The following is a 19,292-nucleotide window of genomic DNA, read 5'->3' on the forward strand; positions in this document are numbered from 1 at the left end:
CAACCCTATTACAGTCTCAACAACTTGTTAAGGACTGGATGAGCTTGAACGTATCATGGTTTGGTCGAGCGGCACTACTCAAGATGATAATACTACCCCGCTTCCTCTACCTTATGCAGGCGATCCCTATCTCCCTACCTGCGAGTTTTTTCGCAACCTGTCGTAAAACGTGGTCCACTTTCCTTTGGAGAGGCGCACCGCCCCGCATCAAGTTCGCTAGACTCACTCTTCCTAAATCTAGAGGGGGGATAGGATTACCAGTGTCAGGAAATGTTCCATCCGCTGATAATATCTGTCTCTTGGCGTGCAGTACTGAGGTCCACCAGCAGGTGTCTCCTGTCAGTTTTGAGCTGTCAGGAGAGCTTTTCCCTGCTGATGCTAGATCATCTTTGGGCCGCAGTACTGGCGTCCACCAGCGGATGGATCCTGGCAGTATGGAGCAGGCAGCACCTCCTGCAATCAGGTGTCACTTGAGGCCAATCACAGGCCTATAAATAGCTGGCAAACAGTCATACGTTTGCCTCGGTATTGTTCCTTGTGCCCTGACCTGCTGTTTGCGATCCTGATTCTGTACCTATTCCTGTGCCCTGAACCTGTGACTCGTGGTTCTTATCCTGTTTCCCTGTCCTGGTCCCTACCCTGTCCCACCTGTTACCGCTATCCCTGTCCCGCAGTCTTATCCGTCCATCCTCTCCCAGTCCTGCAGTCTGATCCGTCCATCCTCTCCCTGTCCTGTGTTCCTTACCCCATTTGCTGATCTCCCCGTGTATGACCTTGGCCTGGCTTGTGACTCTGATTCTGGACTGCCCTTGTTTATCTGCTGATCTTCCTGTGTATGACCCTGGCCTGCCTATCGTTTACGGTCCTTGCATTTCCCATTTATTGTACATATCTGTCTGTTGTTGTTTGGGGGTCTTTGTTGGTTGGTTTATTGCACTGTGTGGTTGTATTTATATTATTCACTTTCTTTAATAAATCATATTTCACTTATATACGTTTGGGTTTCCTCTGTTGCAGTCCACACAGTTCTGGTCTTATCTGATACGTGACAGAATACCGAGGCCATCCCTGACCAGAAGTGGCTACACAGAGGAACCATCTTGGTTCAGGTTGCTTACTGAAATGAATTTAGAGGTAATCGGTTATTATGCTTTGTTGGCGTCTGAGAGTGGTGACTATCTCCGCCAGACACTGAAAGGGTGGACCAGTGATCAGCTGTTGGAAACCATTCGTTTAGCTCACTCCTGGGTTGATCAGGGCTGTATGTTGTTTGGGGATGTTCAGCCATTAATTAAAATCTGCACAGAGCTGGCCCTGCCCTGCATCCCAGAGGGCCAGGATGATTTTTCTCCCCCCTTCAGTATTAATCAAGTCGCATCTCTGGTATGGCTTCTGGAAGATGATTCCCCTTACTTTTTTGAGCATTACACAGCCTGTTCCCAACAGATGATAATAGAATGTGTTGATTCCGTACAATCCCTTGTTAGACAGGCAGTCTGTAACCCGCAGTTTGTACAACCACTACTTTTAGCATGGTCTGGTATTTTGCAATCGGCCACAGCCAGCCCACAGCAAACCATCTCTGCTACCAAACACCTGCCTGCCCAAGAGTCTCTTCCTCCATCACCTATGGCAACCTCAGTTTCTGCCCAATATACTCTACTCCCCACCAACTATCAATACCCTGTTTCTTCCTGCTGCACATATCCTGCCTTTAATCCAATGGCCTCTTTACTACGGCCCACTATCCCTCAAGAACTTCCCCCAGCCACTGTTACCTCTTCCCTGCCATATTCCAACCCTTCTCTCCAGTCTGCTTCATCCCCTACCTATAGATCTGCAGCTACCTACAGGCCTTCAGTAGCTAAATCTAAAAAGAGACGGAAGTTCTTTCCTACCCATTTGATCCTGCCAGTAACGCAACCTGCCTCCGCACCAACCAACCTGCTCCAGTCTGCCTGCATGCCAGCCGAACCTGATCACCCTCCTGATTCTGCCAATCATCTGCCTGCTATCCAGCCTGACGACTTCCAGTCTGATGTCCCGGCCTGCCAGTCTGATGCCTTCCAGTCCGATGTCCCGGCCTGCCAGTCTGATGCCTTCCAGTCTGATGTCCCGGCCTGCCAGTCTGATGCCTTCCAGTCTGATGTCCCGGCCTGCCAGTCTGATGCCTTCCAGTCTGATGTCCCGGCCTGCCAGTCTGATGCCTTCCAGTCTGATGTCCCGGCCTGCCAGTCTGATGCCTTCCAGTCTGATGTCCCGGCCTGCCAGTCTGATGCCTTCCAGTCTGATGTCCCGGCCTGCCAGTCTGATGCCTTCCAGTCTGATGTCCCGGCCTGCCAGTCTGATGCCTTCCAGTCTGATGTCCCGGCCTGCCAGTCTGATGCCTTCCAGTCTGATGTCCCGGCCTGCCAGTCTGATGCCTTCCAGTCTGATGTCCCGGCCTGCCAGTCTGATGCCTTCCAGTCTGATGTCCCGGCCTGCCAGTCTGATGCCTTCCAGTCTGATGTCCCGGCCTGCCAGTCTGATGCCTTCCAGTCTGATGTCCCGGCCTGCCAGTCTGATGCCTTCCAGTCTGATGTCCCGGCCTGCCAGTCTGATGCCTTCCAGTCTGATGTCCCGGCCTGCCAGTCTGATGCCTTCCAGTCTGATGTCCCGGCCTGCCAGTCTGATGCCTTCCAGTCTGATGTCCCGGCCTGCCAGTCCGATGCCTTCCAGTCTGATGTCCCGGCCTGCCAGTCCGATGCCTTCCAGCCTGCCGTCCCGGTGCCTGCCCTGCAGCCTCCCGGTCTGATGTGCCTGCCTCCCGGCCTGAGGTGTTCCTGCCCGCTGTCCAGCCTGCAGTGCCCATTTCACCAGCTTGAAGTGCCTGTGCCCTCTGCCCAGCTTGATGTACCCGCTGCCTCGCTTGATGTGCCTGCTGTTAAACCTGTTATGACTCTGCCTGTTGCCCAGCTTGATGCCATGGACTTATCCCAGCAGCAGCTAGTTGGAGCGTCCGGAGGCCGCTCCTTTGAGGGGGGGTACTGTCAGGAAATGTTCCATCCGCTGATAATATCTGTCTCTTGGCGTGCAGTACTGAGGTCCACCAGCAGGTGTCTCCTGTCAGTTTTGAGCTGTCAGGAGAGCTTTTCCCTGCTGATGCTAGATCATCTTTGGGCCGCAGTACTGGCGTCCACCAGCGGATGGATCCTGGCAGTATGGAGCAGGCAGCACCTCCTGCAATCAGGTGTCACTTGAGGCCAATCACAGGCCTATAAATAGCTGGCAAACAGTCATACGTTTGCCTCGGTATTGTTCCTTGTGCCCTGACCTGCTGTTTGCGATCCTGATTCTGTACCTATTCCTGTGCCCTGAACCTGTGACCCGTGGTTCTTATCCTGTTTCCCTGTCCTGGTCCCTACCCTGTCCCACCTGTTACCGCTATCCCTGTCCCGCAGTCTTATCCGTCCATCCTCTCCCAGTCCTGCAGTCTGATCCGTCCATCCTCTCCCTGTCCTGTGTTCCTTACCCCATTTGCTGATCTCCCCGTGTATGACCTTGGCCTGGCTTGTGACTCTGATTCTGGACTGCCCTTGTTTATCTGCTGATCTTCCTGTGTATGACCCTGGCCTGCCTATCGTTTACGGTCCTTGCATTTCCCATTTATTGTACATATCTGTCTGTTGTTGTTTGGGGGTCTTTGTTGGTTGGTTTATTGCACTGTGTGGTTGTATTTATATTATTCACTTTCTTTAATAAATCATATTTCACTTATATACGTTTGGGTTTCCTCTGTTGCAGTCCACACAGTTCTGGTCTTATCTGATACGTGACAACCAGATCTTCAAAAGTACCATACCGCCTGCCTGCTCACGAGGAATGCGGACTGGAATATTCACGCCTTGAAAAAATTGTGGGTGCCCCTGGAGAGTGCCTTTTTCTTGGGCCCACTTCATTTGCTCCCGTGGCAGCCCCGTAAGAACTGGTCCAGCGCCCTAGTAGCTCACCCTCTCATTTATCCTACGTTATGTGCTTCTGGGAAGTTGGGATCGCAGGGCTCTCCGGCCCTCTTTCCAGGCCCCCTGACTTCCTTGCGGGGAAATCCTGATTTCCCCCGGGGGACTCAGAGGGTTTCTTGCACAGGGAATGGCCACACAAGGATGTCCTACCACTCCAGTTCTACTCTAACAACAAACCCCTGACATATGAGGACATAAAATCCACCTCCAAGACTTTAACTTTTTCCTTTTGGACCTATAGACAAATCCGACACTTCCTCTCAACCCACTCTGACCAGACAGTGTGGACGCGACCCCTCACGCCCTTTGAGTCCTTATGTTATCGCAACACACCACAGAGACACCTGATCTCCTTTCTCTACACCATTCTCATGGAGACGTCAAGGCAGACTTCCAATCCAGCCCAGGATTCCTGGAACAGAGTCCTATATCCACCCTTATCGACGGAGGAGTGGAACACTGTTCATGAGTACTCACACAAAGGTTCGCTAAATGTTGCGATTCAGGAAAATGGTTATAAAGTGATCACAAAATGGTATAGAACCCCATCACTTCTTCATAAATTTTCCCCCAATATTACAGACAAGCGCTGGCGTTGTAACTTGGAGGTGGGAACGATGCTCCATGTGTGGTGGGACTGCGGGGTCATTCAGCCCTTCTGGAGAGAGGTCCACAGTCTCATCTCGCATATCACGACCTACACCCTGGACTTTACCCCACACCAATTTCTACTGCATCACACGTCCTTACCCAGAAAAGTATACTTTAAATCTCTAGCCATGCATATGGTGAATGCAGCTAGGCTATGCGTACCCAGACATTGGCTCTCTACTAATGCCCCGACGGTTAGGGAATGGTTCGCACAGATTTCCTCCATGAGAGAAATGGAAGAATTGATTTCTACTGCACATGAAAACATGCACAAATTTTACGCTACCTGGGCTTGTTGGTCCCATTTTGTCACCACAGCTCAGTAGCGTCAGTATGTCCCTTAGGGTTGCCCATGGACTGCAGCCCGGCTATCTCTCCCCATTGGGGGGAGGGCAGGGGCGGATCCACCAGTACTTTCCCTCCCCCCTCCCCCCCCTTTTTTTTTTCTCTCTCTTGTCCCCATGTCTCCCTTCCCATCCCTTTCTCCAATCCTTCCCCTGTCCTCTTTCTTTCTTTTTCTTTGCCCCCTCCTACCTATATGCCCGCTTTACGGAGAAAAGGGTACCCGAGCGTGCCATAACTAGGGTGCTCTGCTACTCCTTGGAGATACGAGATTGTCTTGCCATACCTTCACCTCGCCTGCCTTAGCTTCAGGGCACAGGCGGGGGAGGAGCTTCTCATTGCTTACGATCCTTCACCCAGTTATGTTGACATTTTTATTCCTGCTGTGGGCATCTGCTCAATACCACTGACACTGATTTTTGTTCTGTATTGCCACAGGTACCCTCCATACTCGGAGACTCTGTAATTCTGTTATGTACTGATCTGAGTTGATTACCTTGTATTGCCTTTTTTGCTGTATTTTCTTGAATCTAAATAAAATACTTTATGGAAAAAAAAAAAAAATAATTAATTCCCTCCCTATGGTTCGCACTAGTCTTTTAAGGAACTCAATGCCAGGGGCATTTCCTGGGCTTGTGATCATTGTGATTGGCTGTTACAGTGACCATGTGATTGGGGACCCATTCTACCACCACCTGATGATGGATGTGGTATAGCAAGAAATCACTGCTGGGGGGGGGCAAATAATTGAGCATGCTCCTTGCCCAAAACACATGCTGGCTGTATGCCAGGAAGGAAGGGATTAAAAACACATACCAGTCCATAGAATCCAGGTTATAAATTCAGCATTTTAAACATATATAGAGAAGAGAAGACGGCAGATAAACAGATACAACCTATGTAGGGGAATATGTTGCATCTCTGTGTAAAACCTGAGGATAGCCCACTCACTAGTAGGGATGAGCCGAACACCCCCCAGTTCGGTTCGCACCAGAACTTTCGAACGGACCCAAAATTCGTATGAATGCTAGAACCCCATTGAAGTCTATGGGACTCGAACGTTCGAAATTAAAAGTGCTAATTTTAATGGCTAATATGCAAGATACTGTCCTAAAAAGGGTTTGGGGACCTGGCTCCTGCCCCAGGGGACATGGGTCAATGGCTAAAATGTTTGTAAAAATGGCCGTTTTGGCACTGATTTTAATGACGATTAAAGTGAAAAAAAAGTGAAATATTCCTTTAAATATCATGCCTGGGGGATGTCTATAGTATGCCTGTGAAGTGCCACGTGTTTCCCGTGTTTAGAACAGTCCCTGCACAAAATGACATTTAATGGAAATAACGTCATTTAAAACTGCTTTCGGTTTTAATGTTATATCTGGTTCCTGCAATATGGTTGAAAATCATTGAGAAAAATGGCATGAGTAGCCCTCCCTGCCCATTACCAGCCCCTTTGGGTCTTGCACAGATATTAAGGGGAACCCCGTACCCATATTAAAAAAAAGGAAATACGTGTGGCCCCCAGGCCCTATATACCCAGGACAGCAGTATACAGGCAGTGCAAACAAGACAGGGACTGTGTAGGTTTGTTATGTTAAGTAGAATCTGTTTGTAATTTTCAACTGGTACATTTTTAAAGTGTAGCTCCTGTAAGGAGATTCCATATTACATTGCATTATTGATTGTTGATTCTGATTATTGCTTTTACCCTGAAGATATATTGCTTATATCAATACAATACAAATCAATACAGGATTGCTTATCTGCTTAAGTGATTTAAAGAAACTTTACTTGATACAATTTAGAAAATCTATCTCATGACAGTATTAAGCAATACTGAATTATCTCATGGTCATGTCTATCTATTTCTGTTGAATGTCTTCATCTTAAAGCATCTGTTTGTGGTTTTCCTCTCTGTACACTGTTACTGGGTATGGAAAGGCTAGACTTGGTTTTTAGGAAGTTGTGGCTGGCACGTCATGGTCAGCAGACGGTAACAGAAAGTATGAAGTCATTGAACTGGAATAAGCTTTGAAATACAGAGGTTAAGATTGAGGTCACAAGACATTAATAATGTGCTAATGAATATTAATGTGTATAATTTTGATTGGTCCCCAAAAATTGGGGCAGAGTCTTGTAAAAATAGTATAAAACGGCAAAACCAGAATTAAAGATTGTAACCATTTCAGCATCACAATTGTGTATGAGTCATTGGTTATCTCGCCGGCGAGGACTTCCACTGAGCCATCTCCAAGAGCCTAGGCCACAAGGAGAAGTCGGGCGACCTAACAGTTTTGGTACCAGGAGAGTGGGGTCTGGCGTTTGTTTGAACAGGTAAGACACATTCTGCTCCTTTTTACCTATTTTTGGTGAACTGGTGTTGGTGCTTGCCTTGTTCAAATAACCTTGTATATCCACCCACTTACATAACTGTGCCTTCGCAACGGGCTAGGCTGGCCCCTTGGAAGGTTAGAGGGGCTCGCAGGTATTTTGGTTTTTTTTTAGAGTAGTCTGACTAGGCTGGTCTGACTGTATTGAGTATGTTAGGTAGAGGTAGAGGTATATATAATAAGTGTGTTTAAAACTCGGGAAGTATAGGATACGCCCGCAGTATAAGGAGTGGCTGAGTGGACGCCCAATCTTTTTGGGGGAAATATTGTGCACTTATAATAACATGTTGATATAATATGAACTTTATTTGGCCATTGTATATATATATATAAGATTTTGCTTGTTTTTCTTTTAGGTACCACCGTAAGTATTTAGGGTGTATAGAGAATTAGAGATAAGTGTATGGTATATATATGTATGACAACTGAATGTAAAGTATTGTATTGATTTGAAGGGTTTTATTAAGGCATTACACATATATGCACTAAATGAACAACATAAATCAGGAACCCGATTGTAGTGAGATAGCGCCCGCCTGCCCACGTTGCACCTTTGGTTTACTGTTCCTTAGTGTTGACAGGACGTGGATCCTGCTAACTACTAGACCAACTGGGTTCTCATACCGACTTGGTGCAAGGGGAGTATATCCTACCACGAGGAGGGGTTTCCTATACCGAGTACTGAGGGTTAACCTTCATAGCTATATCAGCCCCACAGCAATAACAGACGAGGGGACATATTCACAAGTCAGGGAACAGATTATAGCACAAACAGGTTGCTTTCGTCTCTGTCCCTGTACTAGACACACCCTACCAAGGTTATTAGATGGGGAATTCTGCAGCAACCCAGACCACGGCCAACCCATCCCCCTATGAGTATGTTAAAAACACACTACCGGGACCACAGGTAGAACCTTTTTGGACACAAGTCAGAGAACGGTGCCAACAGCTGGGAATACATGACCCAGGACCACTAGGTCCCTGTTCAGAGGATGAATGGAAAGAGGTGAGCAAGGTGTGTCAGGTGCACAAGCACTCTTATCCACCTGGGAAATGGGAAGACACCCAGTACATGAAAGATTGTTACAAAACATGGAATAAATGCTTAGCCAAGTACAAAACAAAGTATGTAACTAAAGTCCCCACAGTAAAGCCTGTAAACTCACCCGCCCTATCTCAGCAACCTGAGGCACCACCACCCCCCCCTTATGTGATGGTTAAACAGGAAGATGGAACATTGGGTCCATGTCTTCAGCTGTATCCATCTTTAGACTCAGCAGTGTTGGCCACCATAGTGTATGGGGCAGCTGACCAGGCACAAGTTACACGATGGGAAAACGAAAGTAGAAGCAGGAAAGAGGAAGTCCGGGCAGAAGGTATACAAAGTAGGGAAGAAGAGAGGATTAGAAAAATGGAAAGGGAATTAGAAGAGAAGTTAAAAGAGCTTAGAGAAAGAAAGGAGGAAATAGAGCAGAAAATGTCTAGAAGGGAGGAAGAGCTGGAAGAGTACAAAAGAGAGCTGGATAAGAGGGAAGGTGAGATGAGAGAATATTCTGCGATAACTAAGGAAGAAAGGGATGGAAAGACCCTGAAAGAGGGGGAAGAGGAAGGAGTCGGGAAGTTGAGCCCCAGGGAAAAGGAATGGGAGGAGAAACAGAAAGAATTTAATAAGAGACAGCAGGAAGAGGAAGAAAGGATACAGAGGAAAAGGGAAGATTTAGAGGCATACGAAAGGAAACTAGAGAAAGAGGCAAGAAGGATTGAGGAGGCCAAGGGAAAGATAATTTCACAGCCATCCACCACACTCAGAAGCCAAACGAAATCGGCCATAAGCCAGAAACCCCCACAGGAGGAAAGGGAGCAGGGTGAAAAAGAAATAGACATGGAACAGGAAAGTCTAGGTGCCGCCTTTAAAGCACCGCTTATGCATATAGGGGAGACGGAAGTCCATATCCCCCTACCTTTAGGCACACTGTCGAAAATAAAGGAATTATGCCCCAGCCCAAAGAAAAGCCCTAGGGAAGCTGGCGCTTTCCTTGCAAAATACAGTGCAGGGACAAGCTTGGATAAGGAAGATATAAAAGGGATCCTTAGTATAATTGACCCTGACAGTCCAGAAGGGCATCCCGTAGAGGCCTTATGGACAGCCCACATAAAGGAAGATAAAGATTGGGTATCTTTTTGGAAAGGCATGGGGAATCACTGGTCTACTATATACAAGGGTTCATCCGCACTCCAGGAACTTATCCTAGCAAAACAGGGACCGAAGGAAAAATTCTATGAATTTTGTACCCGGGTATATGGCTTGTGGAAAGCAATAGATAACGCCAACCCCCAATTGTTCACCTCCACCATTATGGCTGGTGGCGATACGAAGGTGACACAGCTGCTTAAATTCACTAATCCAAAGTGGGCAGAACAAGCCCCAGATGAATTTATGAAGGATACTAGATCACGAGAAACATCAGGGGTATTTGAGCAGAAGGGTGGCATTTTTCCCTCCCTGACACCAACCCAGACTCCGCCCACCCACATAATGACAATGCAACCTTATCCACCAATGCAATCTTATCCCCCAGATCAGGCTTACCCACCAGACAAGGGATGCTTTAACTGTGGGGAACTGGGACACTGGAAGTCCCAATGTCCCTACAGAATTGGAACAAACGCTCAGAGAGGAAGAGGTAGGAATCTAAACACCACCCCACATCGCCTTCAGGATATCAGGTATCCTCACCCACCACAACCCCAATACCAGCCTCAGCCTCATAGACCACCCCCACGCATCCCGATGCAGTGGCCATCCGCTCGGCGGACCCCACAATAGGGATGCCAAGAGAATGTCCCGTCCCTCAGCCTTGTGTGTTATAATCCATCGTGGAAAAGTCTTCCGCAGGTACTATTGCGGGTAGACAATCACCTGATATGTCTATTATTAGATTCAGGGGCTACATTCAGTAGTTTGAATGATGCCATATATGACACACCGCACTGTACTGAGGGAAACTCTATTGGTATAAATGGGACATCAATTACCCACCCCATCACTCCACCATTGCCCGTGGCTACTCCAGAAGGGCAGGAACTATGTACCCAGAGTTTTGCTGTCCTTGTGGATTGTCCAGTATCTTTAATGGGGAGGGACCTACTCTCAAAACTGAATATCACCATTAAATTTGACAGAGGGGGCTCCCTCACTGCCAGCTCACCATTTTGCGATTTACATGCTCCAAAGAGACACACTTACAGGGGACTCTTTGCATCATTACCACCCACTCTAGAAACACATGCCATATGGGCAGAAAACAAAGGGAGTGTGGGTTTTATTAACTGTACACCTTACACAAACAGATGCGTCCTGAAACAACAAACATATACACAAAGTCTTTCTGTACAAACAACTTAAATAAACAGGCAAAACTCCTCACCAGCAGTTGTATGACCTGTGCACAAAACAATGTCCAAGGGAAACATCATGGATTACATGGCCACCTGCCCCCACCCCTAGGTCCCCTAACAGATTTACAAATAGACTTTACACACATGCCCAAACAAAGAGGCAACTTGAGATGCCTTTGCGTAATCGTATGTAAATGGTCAGGCTGGATTGAAGCTATTCCGTGTACAGGTGAGACCGCTAAAATTGCTGCCAAATGCATACTGAACCATTGGGTTTGTAGGTTTGGAATACCAACGGCCATATGGTCAGACAGAGGACCTGCCTTCAGCTCCTCTGTTACACAGACTTTAGCTAAGCTACTAGGCTTACAGTGGAAACTGCACATCCCTTACCACCCACAGAGTGCAGGGGTAGTGGAAAGAATGAACAGGAACATTAAAGACAAGTTAAAAAAGGCTACGGGGGGCACCATGAAAGGATGGTTGGATTACCTTCCTTCTGTCCTATTTCAGATCAGAACAACACCACATGCCAGAACAAAACTCTCGCCCTTTGAGATTTTGATGGGAGTTCCTGCAAACATAGAGCTGCCCCTCTTAGATCAAAACACTGACATTAACATCTATTCCCAACAGGAAATGTACGTGAAAAATCTGGTAAGTATGCTACAGGAAATGAACGAACATGTCTCTGTCACCTTTTCTCCTCTTTCCACAGAGCCGACACACCCCTTCATCCCAGGAGATCAAGTGCTAGTCAAGCAACTGGCCCACAAAAAGAGGATCGGACCAATCTACTCTGGACCTTGGAAGATAGAGAAGGTTTCCAGAACTGCTGTACTGACCGATCTAGGAAACACCTGGATCCACGCCAGCCGGCTAAAGAAGTGTCCACAGCAACCCCAGACCCCAGACCCGCCTCCAGCACCCCAGGACTCCTCTGACCAGGAACAGCAACCAGACTTGAAGGACGTTCAAGAAGGCATAAAGCAAATCTCTCTGAACGAGACAAATCCCTCACCCACAGGAAGAAACGAGTAGCAGAACTTTGTACACAGTACCTGACAAAAATGATTTCCACTTTTGTGTCAGGAAAAACATTATGCTTCTGGACATGTCTGATTCTGATAGTATTCATACCTGTTTGGTTAATAGCAAATTGTGTGTACCATCCAGAAGATTTAGGACTACTAGAAGGCATATGTGGGAAAGCACAGACAGCCAATGCACCACCTAGTTTAAAATATAAAAGAAGTATACACCCCACTGAACCCCCTTCAGGTTTCACCGACAAAATGTTGTTGTTAAAGTTTAAGTACAGTTATGCACAGAAGTCTGGTTTTGAGAAATGTTGGATATGCAGCAAACTCCACCCTAGTACAGCCAGAATCCCATTAATGGCCATTCCCTTAAACATCACTCCTTTCCTGAATGGAACACCCCCTATTGTTCTTGTATGCATGCTTCATGTTACTCAAATGCCTCTGCAGGAAGGGTAGCGAAGCACGTTCTGAAACCATGAAGCTGACTTCCATTTCCAGAGATCCCACGGTATGGTATGAGAGTCAGGAACATGAGGCCGGAGGATATGAATTCATGAGGCCTAACAAAAATTAGGTAGAGAATGACCATTTCGATGATATCGAATGGTCAAAGGGAGGATTGTAAGGAGATTCCATATTACATTGCATTATTGATTGTTGATTCTGATTATTGCTTTTACCCTGAAGATATATTGCTTATATCAATACAATACAAATCAATACAGGATTGCTTATCTGCTTAAGTGATTTAAAGAAACTTTACTTGATACAATTTAGAAAATCTATCTCATGACAGTATTAAGCAATACTGAATTATCTCATGGTCATGTCTATCTATTTCTGTTGAATGTCTTCATCTTAAAGCATCTGTTTGTGGTTTTCCTCTCTGTACACTGTTACTGGGTATGGAAAGGCTAGACTTGGTTTTTAGGAAGTTGTGGCTGGCACGTCATGGTCAGCAGACGGTAACAGAAAGTATGAAGTCATTGAACTGGAATAAGCTTTGAAATACAGAGGTTAAGATTGAGGTCACAAGACATTAATAATGTGCTAATGAATATTAATGTGTATAATTTTGATTGGTCCCCAAAAATTGGGGCAGAGTCTTGTAAAAATAGTATAAAACGGCAAAACCAGAATTAAAGATTGTAACCATTTCAGCATCACAATTGTGTATGAGTCATTGGTTATCTCGCCGGCGAGGACTTCCACTGAGCCATCTCCAAGAGCCTAGGCCACAAGGAGAAGTCGGGCGACCTAACAGCTCCAGTCAAAAAATCTATTTTTAAGCTTTTTGGAAAACATAGGGAAGGGTTATCACCCTTGTATAATTTGTTTTGCCGTCCATCTTTTTTCATCTCACTTGCTGTTGTCTCCTTCCGTTTGCAAGTAGGAGATGTTTGTAAGTTGGATGCTTGAAAGTAGGGGCCTGCCCTATATGCTCTGCAGAAATGGCGGAACAATGTGTTGGTTTTGCCACAACATTGTAAGCCCTCAAAGTGACTCTTGGTGGGCGCTGGAGCGCCCTGCTGTGAACGATTATATCAATAATTGTAATTACATGCCATTTTTGAACAGTGGTAGAAAAATTGACCTTTGGTGGTTGTGGTGCTGGTGCCACAACACTATAAGTCCTCACAGTTACTCTGGGTGGGCACAGGAACGGGCCCTCCTATGAAATATTATATCAAGAATTGTAATTACATGCCCCTGTTAAATAGGGGCTGAAAAATTGGGCCTTAGGTACTGGTGCTGGTGCCACGACACTGCAACCTCTCCCATATACTCTAGTTGTAGTGCAGGAATGAGCCCTGCTGCAAAGCATTGCATCAAAAATTGTAATTAAACGCCCCTGTTAAACAGGGGCAGAAAAATTGGGCCTTAGGCGCTGGTGCTGGTGTCATGACACTGCAACCTCTCCCATATACTGTAGTTTTAGTGCAGGAATGAGCCCTGCTGCAAAGCATTGCATCAAAAATTGTAATTAAACGCCCCTGTTAAACAGGGGCAGAAAAATTGGGCCTTAGGCACTGGTGCTGGTTCCATGACACTGCAACCTCTCCCATATACTCTAGTTTTAGTGCAGGAATGAGCCCCTGTTAAACAGGGGCAGAAAAATTGGGCTGGTGGCATCACCCACAACCAAAAATGTTCTTCCAACATATCAGCGGAGGAGGAAGAGGATAGACAATCAACATAACAGGACAGTCACTCAGCATCAGCATAGGCAGTCTTGAAGGGATGTGATATTTAAAAAAAAAACTTATTCGGTTGCATCAGCTTCAGGTGCTTGGTAGCTGTGGGTGATCCAAGACTGATCAGGTCAGTCGATCAACTGAGACGGTGTACAGGCGCACCCTGTGATCGGTAACAAAGCCACCAGCAGCACTGAAGGTGCGTTCCGAAAGAACGCTGGATGCAGGACAGGCCATTAGCTCAATTGCATACTGTGCAAGCTCTGGCCAGTGATCCATCCTCAAGACCCAGTAAGCCAGAGTATTTTCGGTGGGAAAGTTGTCCAAGTCTGACCTTGCCCCTAGGTATTCCTGCACCATGTAAATCAGACGCTGGCAATGGTTGCTGGAACTGATCATACCTTGGGGCTGCGGACTAAAAAATTGTCTGAAAGCATCGGTCAAACGGCCACCTTCTCCACCGCTCCTTCTGACCGATGCCTCAGCAACATGTTGTCCAGGACCAGGAGTTTGTAACCTCCCAGTCTCTGGGAATGCGTTGCACAGACCTTTCTGCAAGGACTCCTGGAGATGTCTCATCCTCTGCTCCCTCTGCAACGGCAAGATAAAGTCAGCAACCTTACCCTTGTACCGTGGATCAAGAAGAGTGGCCAGCCAGTAATGGTCCCTCTCCTTGATCCGAAGAATACGAGGATCCTTCCGCAGGCTTTGCAGGATCAGGGAGGCCATGCAGCGTAGGTTAGCTGAGGCATTCGGTCCGGAGTCCTCTGGGTCACTAAGGACAACATGATCCGCAGCTACCTCCTCCCAGCCACGTACAAGTCCACGGGTTTCTTGGGACTGTAAATCATCCCTACAAGACTGCTGCTGCTGCTGAGTGCCAGCCTCCACCTCCATGCTAACACAATCATCCTCCTCCTCCTCATCCTCTTCCTGTGTGATGGGTGGCACAGCAGGAACACTGTCTGGATAAAGGGGGCCTTGAGAGGCAAGGAAGTCCTCCTCTTCCTGCCTCTGTTCTGCCTCAAGTGCCCTGTCCATTATTCCATGCAGCGTATGCTCCAAGAGGTGGACAAGAGGTACAGTGTCACTGATGCATGCACTGTCACTGCTCACCATCCTTGTGGCCTCCTCAATCAGTGACAGGATAGTGCATGCATCCCTGATCATGCCCCACTGGTGTGGTGAGAAAAAACCGAGCTCCCCTGACCCTGTCCTGGTGCCGTAGTCGCACAGGTACTCATTGATGTCCCTCTGCTGCGTGTGCAGCCGCTGCAGCATGGCCAACGTTGAGTTCCACCTGGTGGGCATGTCACATATAAGGCGGTTCTTGGGCAGGTTCAACTGCTTTTGGAGCTCAGACAGCCGAGCACTGGCATTAAATGATCGGCGGAAATGCACACAGATTTTCCTGGCCTGCTTCAGGACATCCTGTAAGCCCGGGTACCTGCCCAAGAACCGCTGCACCACCAGGTTAAGGACGTGAGCCACACAGAGCACATGAGTCAGTTGTCCCTGTCGGAGGGCGGAGAGGAGGTTGGTGCCATTGTCGCAAACCATGAAACGAAATTGTCGCGTTCACGAAACGTCCCGTCGGAAGTTCGTCCATCACTAGTGCCATTGTCTCAAACCACCATTCCTGGCTTAAGCTGGCGTGGCGTCAACCACCTCTTGGCCTGCCCCTGCAGAGCTGACAAAACATCCGCCCCAGTGTGGCTCCTGTCCCCCAAACAAACCAGCGAAAGCACGGCATGGCATCGTTTTGCCTGCGTATTTGCGTAGTCCCTGGAACGCCTACGGAGCACCTATGGTTCTGAGGACAGGGCGCTGGAAGAGGCCATGGAGGAAGAAGAAGAGGAGGGGGTGGAGGAGAGAGGTGTGTCACAACCAATAGTAGCATTTTGGAGGCGTGGTGGCGGAACAATCTCCAACACTACTGCACCTTGTCCTGCATCCTTCCCAGCTGCCAGAAGAGTGACCCAATGGGCCGTGAAAGACAGGTAACAACCCTGTCCATGCCTGCTGGACCATGAGTCAGCGGTAATATGCACCTTACCGCTGACCGCACTGTCCAGCGAGGCAAGGACATTGCCTTCCACATGCCGGTAGAGAGCCGGAATCACCTTTGTGAGAAAAAGTGGCGTTTGGGGACCTGCCACTGAGGAACCGCACATTGTACAAACTCACGGAAGGGGGCCAAGTCTACCAACTGAAAAGGCAGCAGTTGAAGTGCTAGCAATTTAGCCAAGCTAGCATTCAACCGCTGTGCATGTGGATGGCTGTGAGTGAACTTCTTTCGCCGGTCCAGCAGCTGGGGCAGGGACATTTGCCTGCTATAATCGGACATGGGTGTACTGCTAGCAGAGTGCCCGGAAGCACTTGGCTGTGACACACCTAATTCTACACCTAATTCAGAGCAGGTTTCAGAGAGGACTGAAGGTCTAGTGGGGTTGGAGATCCCAGCTGATGAGGAGCAAGGAGAGGTCCGCTTTGTTCTTTGGTGTGGGTCTTTGAGGTACGCTTGCCAACGAGCTGCATGGCAGGTCAACATATGTCTGGTCAAGCATGTGGTGCCCAAGCGGCTGATGTTTTGAGACATAGGTTTCAAACAGCAGCGGTGCGATCTGATGCACTCGTCTCAAAAAAGGCCCACACCAAAGAACTTATAGAATAACGCGCAGAGGCAGCGCCCTGCACAGGCGGAGCTCTGCGGTGTGATTCAGTTGGTGTGCTGCCCCTAAGCTGGCCCCCGGAGGGCATCCTGCCTCGTTGGACATGTGCCTCCTCCTCTTCTCTCCTACCAGGCACCCACGTGGAGTCAGTGCCCTCATCATCCCCTCCCTCTTCATCACTGGAGCAAACCTGGCAGTATGCTGCAGCTCGTGGAACATGACTGCCAGATTGCTGTCCTTCTTGAGCATCCCCTCTCTCTGCATTCACGCTACTGCCTTCCTCTAGCTGAGTATCATCATCAGAGCCTACAAAACACTGGGCATCCTCCTGGAGCATGTACTCACCACTGTGCTCAAAGAGTTCAGGAAACCCCTCAGGAGGATGTGGTGGGTCTAGGGAAGGAGTCACTGATGATGACATTGAGAGGAGGGAAGACAATGCGTTGGCAGCTGCTTTGCTAGTACCCTGAGCCTGGGTAAGAGAGGATGAGGAGGATGAAGAGGGCTTGGTCATCCACTCTACTAACTCGTTGGCATGTTGCAGCTTAACACGTCCAGCTGCCGAAAAGAAGGACAAGCGTGTCCCATGGCCACGTGCTGATGATGACAATGCACCGCGTCCACGACCAGAACTGCTGTCTCTAGACACAGAGCCTGCTTGCCCTCTTTTATCGACTCGCGCCTGTCTGCCTCTCCTTGCTGGCCTTCCAGACATGGTAATGGCCTGAAGGGAGATGGGAAAACCAGCAATTGGGTAGTGTATATTGTGCTTGAGGCACACACAACATCCACTAACTCCTGCAGATGGCAGATGGCTCAATTAGAGAAGAGCTATGTAGGTGGATATAACGGTGTATACTGTGGTCAGGGCACGCAGACAGCACTTGCAATCTCCTACAACTGACTGCAAGCTCTATTTAAAAAGAACAAGATAGCTAGCTATATAGGTGGATATAGCGGTGTATACTGGGTTCAGGGCACGCAGACAGCACGGACAATCTCCTTCAACTGACTGCAAGCTCTATTTAAAAAGAGCAAGATAGCTAGCTATATAGGTGGATATAGCAGTGTATTCTGGGTTCAGGGCACGCAGACAGCACGCACAATCTCCTACAACTGACTGCAAGCTCTATTTAAAAAGAGCAAGATAGCTAGCTATATAGGTGGATATAGCGGTGTATACTGGGTTCAGGGCACGCACAATCTCCTACAACTGACTGCAAGCTCTATTTAAAAATTGCAAGATAGCTAGCTATATAGGTGGATATAGCGGTGTATACTGGGTTCAGGGCACGCAGACATCACGGACAATCTCCTACAACTGACTGCAAGCTCTATTTAAAAAGAGCAAGATAGTTAGCTATATAGGTAGATATAGCAGTGTATACTGGGTTCAGGGCACGCAGACAGCATGCACAATCTCCTACAACTGACTGCAAGCTCTATTTAAAAAGAGCACGATAGCTAGCTATATAGGTGGATATAACGGTGTATTCTGCGGTCAGGGCACGCAGACAGCACGCACAATCTCCTACAACTGACTGCAAGCTCTATTAAAAAAGAGAAATATAGCTAGCTATATAGGTGGATATAGCGGTGTATACTGCGGTCAGGGCACGCAGACAACAACCACTACAGAAGAGCAAGAACGCAAAATCGTCCGATAACGATCGGTGTATACTGTGTTGAAGGTACACAGAACACCCACTAACTCCTACAGACGCCAACACACTACACAAGGCCGCCACGCTGGCGGCCTTATATAGTGTGGGGCGTGAACTACACAGCCTGAGCTATGATTGGCCACAGGCATCCAGCCTGTGGCCAATCATGGCTCTCCTCGCTGTCGGCGCTGTGATTGGCCAAGCATGCGGGGTCACAGTGCATGCTTGGCCAATCATGAGCCAGCAATGCACTGCGATGGCGCAGTGCATTGTGGGCCGTGAGCGCCACACGAATTTGGCGCGAACGGCCCATTACGTTCGGAATTCACCGAACGGGCGAACAGCCAATGTTCGAGTCGAACGTATGTTCAACTCAAACACGAAGCTCATCCCTACTCACTAGATATATGTAAGGGTTTACAACCATTTTAAGGCCTCATTCACACAGACATACCAATCTGTACAAGAGCTTTCTTCACCCACATGGACCTGCATCCTAATCCATGCCTCAGACCTGCAGAGATGTACAGTGGGCGATGTGCTGGGACATCCACGCAGGTCTGTGCAACTGTCCAGCTGTCTTTGAGTAGAACAAGCAGCTTGCAGGGCCTTGCAAGTACACATGTGCACTGACAAAAAATTCCTTTTCGTTCCATTATTTTTTTTTTTTGCTTTTTTCAGAAATTCGGAAATTTGAAAAATCGGAGATTCAGAAATTTTGGGAACTTCCGAATTTTGAATTTTCGGATTTCCAATTTTCCAAATTTTGAATTTTCAGATTTTAGAATTTCCCGAATTTCCTGAATTTAGAATTTTCGGGTTTTTCCAATTTTTGGATTTCCAAATTTCCGAACTACGAAAATTCTGAAGTTTGAAAATACGAAAATTTCGATCGAGTTATTTCAGATAATTTGGGACTTTGGATAAATTCATAC

General features: G+C 47.7%; 1 protein-coding gene across 6 annotated transcripts in view; it reads left to right on the top strand.

The window, feature by feature from the left end:
- Nucleotides 1-19,292, top strand: part of LOC143923394 (uncharacterized) — a 372,703-nt gene that overhangs the window by 175,071 nt on the left and 178,340 nt on the right. The window lies entirely within an intron of this gene.

This window comes from Lithobates pipiens, unplaced genomic scaffold, assembly GCF_037356315.1.
Source record: "Lithobates pipiens isolate NorthernLeopardFrog02 unplaced genomic scaffold, aLitPip1_a1.2 Scaffold_22, whole genome shotgun sequence".
Taxonomy (NCBI): domain Eukaryota; kingdom Metazoa; phylum Chordata; class Amphibia; order Anura; family Ranidae; genus Lithobates; species Lithobates pipiens.